A 6,000-nucleotide genomic window follows, 5' to 3' on the forward strand; every position below is an offset into this window, starting at 1 on the left:
CACTTAACCTGAGATCTGTGCTGTTAAAAATTGCAAGTGTATAATACGTAATTGTTGACTGCAGACACAATGTTGTACCACAGGTCCCTAGAGTTCTTCCATGGTACTTTACCGAAACTTTATGCCTGCTGACTAGTAACTTCCCATTTCTCCCCGTCACCACCAGTAACCACCTTTCTAGTCTTTGATTTCATGAATTTGATTACTGGGGTATCACATGTTAGTGTAATCATGTAGTCTTTGTCTTTCTGTTTCTGGCTTATCTCACTTAGTGTAACGTCCTCTTGCTCCATCCATGTTATTGTTTATTGCAGAATTTCATTTATTTTTAAGGCTGAACAGGATTCTCTTGTATTTATGTACCATGTTTTCGTTATTGATATGTTGATTGACATTTAAATTATTTCCATATCATAGCTGCTATGAATAATGCTGTGATGAACATGGGAGTGTTTACATTTCTTCAGAAACTTCAAGTCTTTTGGGTATATGTGTATCAGGAGGTGAGTCATATAGCAGTTCTATTTTTAGTTTTTTGAGAAACTCCATAGTGTTTTCCACAATGACTGCACCATTTTGCATCCCCACCAATAGTGTGCAAGAGATCCAGTTTCTAACAATTTCATAAGCAGCTGTGATTAATCTCCTTGCACAAATGAAAATACTGAATATTAAAGATTTTAAATAATTTTATGTTATCCAACTAAAACAGGGCTTTTTGTGAATGCAAGGCCATACTATCTCTCAGTTTGCTGTCTGGCCCATGGTTGCTGCTTTAACAGAGGTTTTTGAATGAATGACTGAGAGAATGGAAATCACTGTGCTGCTTTCCTACAGCTCCTGCCCTCAAGGAGTTGACAACATCCATCTAATGAGACAGAAATAACACAGGAAAAGGTTACTCAGCATTTCATTTAAGCGATACTTACTGAATGCCAACTATGTAGCAGACACTGTTTGGAGCACTAGTAGTAGAGTTGTAAAGACAGATTAGATATATAGATGAGAGAGAGACAGAGACAGAGAAACCTCTGCCCTTGTAGAGCTCCACTCTGGAAAAAAAATAGAGAAAATAAGTAAACTATATCAAATATTAGAAACCAGTATTTCTAATATGGATAAAAATAAGGCAGGGTAATCTGGGCAGTGTAAGAAAAACCAGGAGCAGCAAATACTCTAGAAAATCAATTTCTATAGCTAAGATTTTTTAAAATGAAGTAATAGAAAAGAATTTTTTATATTTATGGTTCAAAAACTGTTTTAAACAAACACAGGAATATAGATTCTATTTCTAAGTCTATCAGGTAAAATATGCTATTTAGTTTTAACATAAAAAAGATTATGTATATCCATTGGGTCATTTTTTATTATTTCATTTTTGTCCTAAATATACACAATCTATTTCATGAGTAATTAACATTTCACACTGAGCATATATGCAAACATTGTTTGATTCTGAATTATTTTACATGTAACTTAGTTTAATTTAAGAATTTCTTCCAGAAAAATAGTATCCATACAAGACATTTGGACTCCTGCAAATTTCCAGGGTAATGAAAAAAATACATGTAAAAATCCAATTCTGCAAATTTGTTTTCTCTTAAACAGTTTGGTATCTTATATAGCGAGAGGCTACAAGGTAGAAAATGTGACCTTAAAGTATACAGAACATTTGGAACTTGTGATTTCAGAGGATCAGTAAGTCCAAAATCCCATCTCCTTGAAATTTGTTTCCAGAATGTTAACTGCAAAGCAAGTTATATATAGCAGTAAACGCATGCTTAATTTGTGCAGAAATCATGGTGTGATGAATACAATTAAGAGCCTCGGAGGGAATAATTATATTACTGCATAAAGCTGGTGGTTCTCAAATCGCTTGGTGCCTGGACTTTAAATTGGCCTGATTTCCTGTTGTGAAAGTCATCCATCGCAGCAACACAACTGCAGCCGGCGCGCTGGAGTTTCAAAGTCACACCAAAAACATATTCTTTCTGATCGATTGCCATATATTCTTGTTTAAAGGCCAAAAATTGGCAACATGCATACCACAGTTGATTAAACTGATAAATTAAAATGCATTAGACCCAGAACATTATTATGTCAGTTATTCAGAAAAGAATGTTTGTAACAAGATTTACTAAACTGTTTATAATAGCAGCTTTTGAAGCATCTACATGTGCAAATTCAAAAATTTGAACTGAATTATTTAAAGTTAATAACATTTTCATTTTATGAAACCTGGATTACTAGTGCCTTGAAATAAATAGATGGCAGTTTAGGGTGGGAAAATGTAATTGAATGTAACTGTTTAATCCTATATGAAAATTCCATATTATATTGGAATTACTCATAGCTTAATGTTATCAAATAACTAATTAGCTTTATATGACTGAGCACTATATGATCTCATATAAATTTGCATTTAATCATAGGCCATAAATAAATCATTTTAAAGTACTAAAATTATAATTGTGTCACAGAAGGTTGTTTATACCTGAGACTTAAAATAGCAAGATCTCACCTATGATAACCGAAAATACAGAAAAAACAAAGACCACGAAACACAGTTATTTAAGCAGTGATGACTTTGGAACCTCTGTCTTGAAAAAAAAAGGTTAAAGTGAAACCAATAAGCAGAGAGTGAGCAAGAGGTTAAAGAAGCAAGGGAAACATTTTCAGGCCAAAGGAACAATAGCTAAAGAATCCAGAGAAAACATGGAAAACCCTAAGAAGACTTCTAGCTCAGGGATGCCATCATTCCCACAAGCCTGTGATAATAAGCATTGCCAACCATCCACAGTGCTGTTGACTGTTCAGTACAAAGAGGAGTGGATTACGAGTCCCACACAGTTTTAGAAAGTAATTGCCAATTTATTGGTGCTTGTGGTCACTATGCTCCTGGTTGCAATTCATAACATCTCAGGACTGATGAAGAGACCAAGGCTGGGTAGCTGTAGGATTCATTACTTAAGGGCAGGGCTACGGCTAGACAACCATCTTTGATTGTTAGCATACTGCTTCTTTCTTGCCAATGTTACAATAGCCTTGCCAATAAGTGAGGCTGTTCATTCTGTGTATGTTTTCCTGCCATTTTTTTCTCATTGGCCTTTTCATCTCTATAGATCATTTAATATAATCGAAATTCTTCATACCCCATGTATTTTTTTTTCCCATTCATTCTTTTATACCTCCATTCATCCTTTTATACCTCCATTCATCAAATGTTCTTTGTAAATGCCAATATACACAATACTAGCTGCAAGGGGTATAATGGAAGTAAGATGTCAACACTATTTTTGGACACAAGCAAGAAAAAATCATGGCTACGGGCCCTCTCACTACACATCTAACAGATTTGGTTTGTATGCAAATTACACAGATTATGCAGCTGGAAAACTTGGAGCAATTCCTATCCAATAAAAAGCAGGGAGATGAATATAAGGGTAGCCTCACCGCAAGACTGTTGATTCAAGTAATCTAATTTGGGCTCTTTTCAGCGACTTTGAAAACCCTAGAGAGTTTGCAAGTAGAACTGTTGATTTAACAGAAAACAAACTATTCAGGGAATGTTCCACATGTGGAATAATGTTTTCTTTCTTCTTTAATCAGATGTATTTAACTTCTACCTCATTTTCACCTACTGTGTAAGCATACACAAACACAAAACACACACATACAATCTATAAACCGGAAGTGAAAACACTATTGACTCATTTGTGTGGGGGGAGGGGAATAGGGGAAGGGATTCATTTTAAGTCATAAGAATTTTGTAATCTCACTAGATTGCCAAGTATATTTTTTCATTGATGATTCCAAACTGCCTTCTGGATTTACTGGTTTATCTCCTGACCAAGAAATTAAGTAGTTAAAATGGGGCTTTAGATCTTGGGCCTGGTCTCATTGATGCTATTTATCATACCACATAAATTAAAAACCACATAAGTTAAAAGAGAACCACTAAAGCTCAGCACACATTTGATTTTAAAAGTAAAAAAAATGATATTCTGCATAAATAACTTTCATCTGCTGTACTTTGGAAATTTACTTTACCATTAGAAAGTGCTATTATAATTTTTCAATTATCAGGATGCTGGCAATTGAAAGAAAATTGCACTGCCAGACATAAATAAATAGATAGATAAACAAATAAACAAATAACACCTATTGTTTAGCAGAAAACATAAAAGTAATGGGAATTTGGCAGACCTCTAAAATCACACACAGCAGACCTACATTTGTATTTCAAATCATTGTGAGTTTTCTTTATCTGTTAGTACTTGGCTGTTGAACTTTATAAAGCAGGTAGAAATTATGTCAAAATATACTATACATCTGGACAGAACAAAACCCCACTCCAAACCTTTGGATTGGCTCCAGAAATTGGTTAGTGCCTTGAACATAATAGGCCACCAAATAGAATTCATTAGAATAAATTATATTTCTTAGTACACAACTTCTTGAATTTCGAATTATGAAATGTCACATACATATTGGTAGAAAATTTAATCATGCTTTCATTGCCAAATATGGGATTATATTTTAAAAATAAGATCATTCATTGAAGGACATGGCATTATAACCCATCTCAGACTCCTAAATGTACACATACATATCCCTGCAGAATATTATGACAAATTTGGCACAACAAAATGTAATTATCTGACATACGTGGGCATGTTTTTTAAACACTTATATCTTATTATATATACTTCATCCTTGTCCTAGCACAAATACAATTCTAAGAAATAAAATATAATCGGATTATTTCAGATAAATAAATACATTGTTCTATAGGCCATTAATATGAACTCCTGCCATTTTATCTCTGATTTATTTGATGTTTTCCAATGGATAAGTGTTCTTCCCAATGGAGACTATTTACGTTAAGAAGCAAACACAAAAATTCCAAAGCCTGAAAGTCTTACATCTTTCTACAAATACAGACATTCAAAGAGCAGGCTTCCCCTTCCAATCTCTTCATCCACAGCAATTTATACCAAACACATGGCCGTATATAACCCTAACCTTCCTCCAGAGTCACCCATACGATATATGTCATTACACCCCTCACAGTGGGTAACTGTCCTCCTGGATGTGATCTCTGACAGGCAGGAATATTGAGTACAAGGTCCAGTCTGGCTTTGTGTGTATTAATTTTTTAAAAATCATTACAAAGGATATGTTTGTAATGCATACAGTATTTAGCTAAGAGAACTGTGTTCCCTTCTACAGAGCTCTGCTTGCCCTCATTCTTCCTGGATTTCATTTACAAGACCCAGATGCTGAGCTGAGAAAATTTTCTTTCCAGCAGTAGCATCTGGCTCCTTGGCAGCCTCTGTTTGCCCTTGCGTTGGCTCCCGTGCAGTTGTCTTCGGGCTGGGAAATGGTTAGCATGCTGATGGGATATCTTACTCATCAGATGCCACGTCTTTCAGCTTTCTTCCGCTAGCCCTCCATGCAGATTTTTCACACTTGCAATATTTTATGTATAACCTTTACTGGGGAATGTACTGATACATGATATAACGTGCTCTAGCAAAGTACTGAAATTATTTTTTACTCTAGTGTGCCAGCCAGATGATGACACTAATCTTCTATTTGTCTTATTGTAGTTTAGGGGAAAAAGTGCTTATTTGTCTTGTTTCTTGTCCCTCTCTCTATTAAATATATGTAATGTTAACCTTTTCTATTTTCTTTGGTGAATTATATAAAAATGATAATGATGATAGTAATAACTATTATTTATAGAACATGTTGATAAGCCAGGCATTACACTAGGAAAAATTTAAAGATGTCTATTAATAACTGATCAGGAGACTGTTCCGGAAGGAGGATGACAGTTCTCAGGGGGAACAACTGTACTTGAACAACAATAAAGAAATTTGCCCTAGAGCTGGGGTTTGGCAACTTTTAAATGTTTCCAATGTGACAATTACAATAGCCTGCAGTTTGATGCCTGCCTTTCTCACCTCATCGCCCACTGTCCCCAGTGCCCTTGGC

Source organism: Desmodus rotundus, chromosome 13, assembly GCF_022682495.2.
Source record: "Desmodus rotundus isolate HL8 chromosome 13, HLdesRot8A.1, whole genome shotgun sequence".
Classification (NCBI taxonomy): domain Eukaryota; kingdom Metazoa; phylum Chordata; class Mammalia; order Chiroptera; family Phyllostomidae; genus Desmodus; species Desmodus rotundus.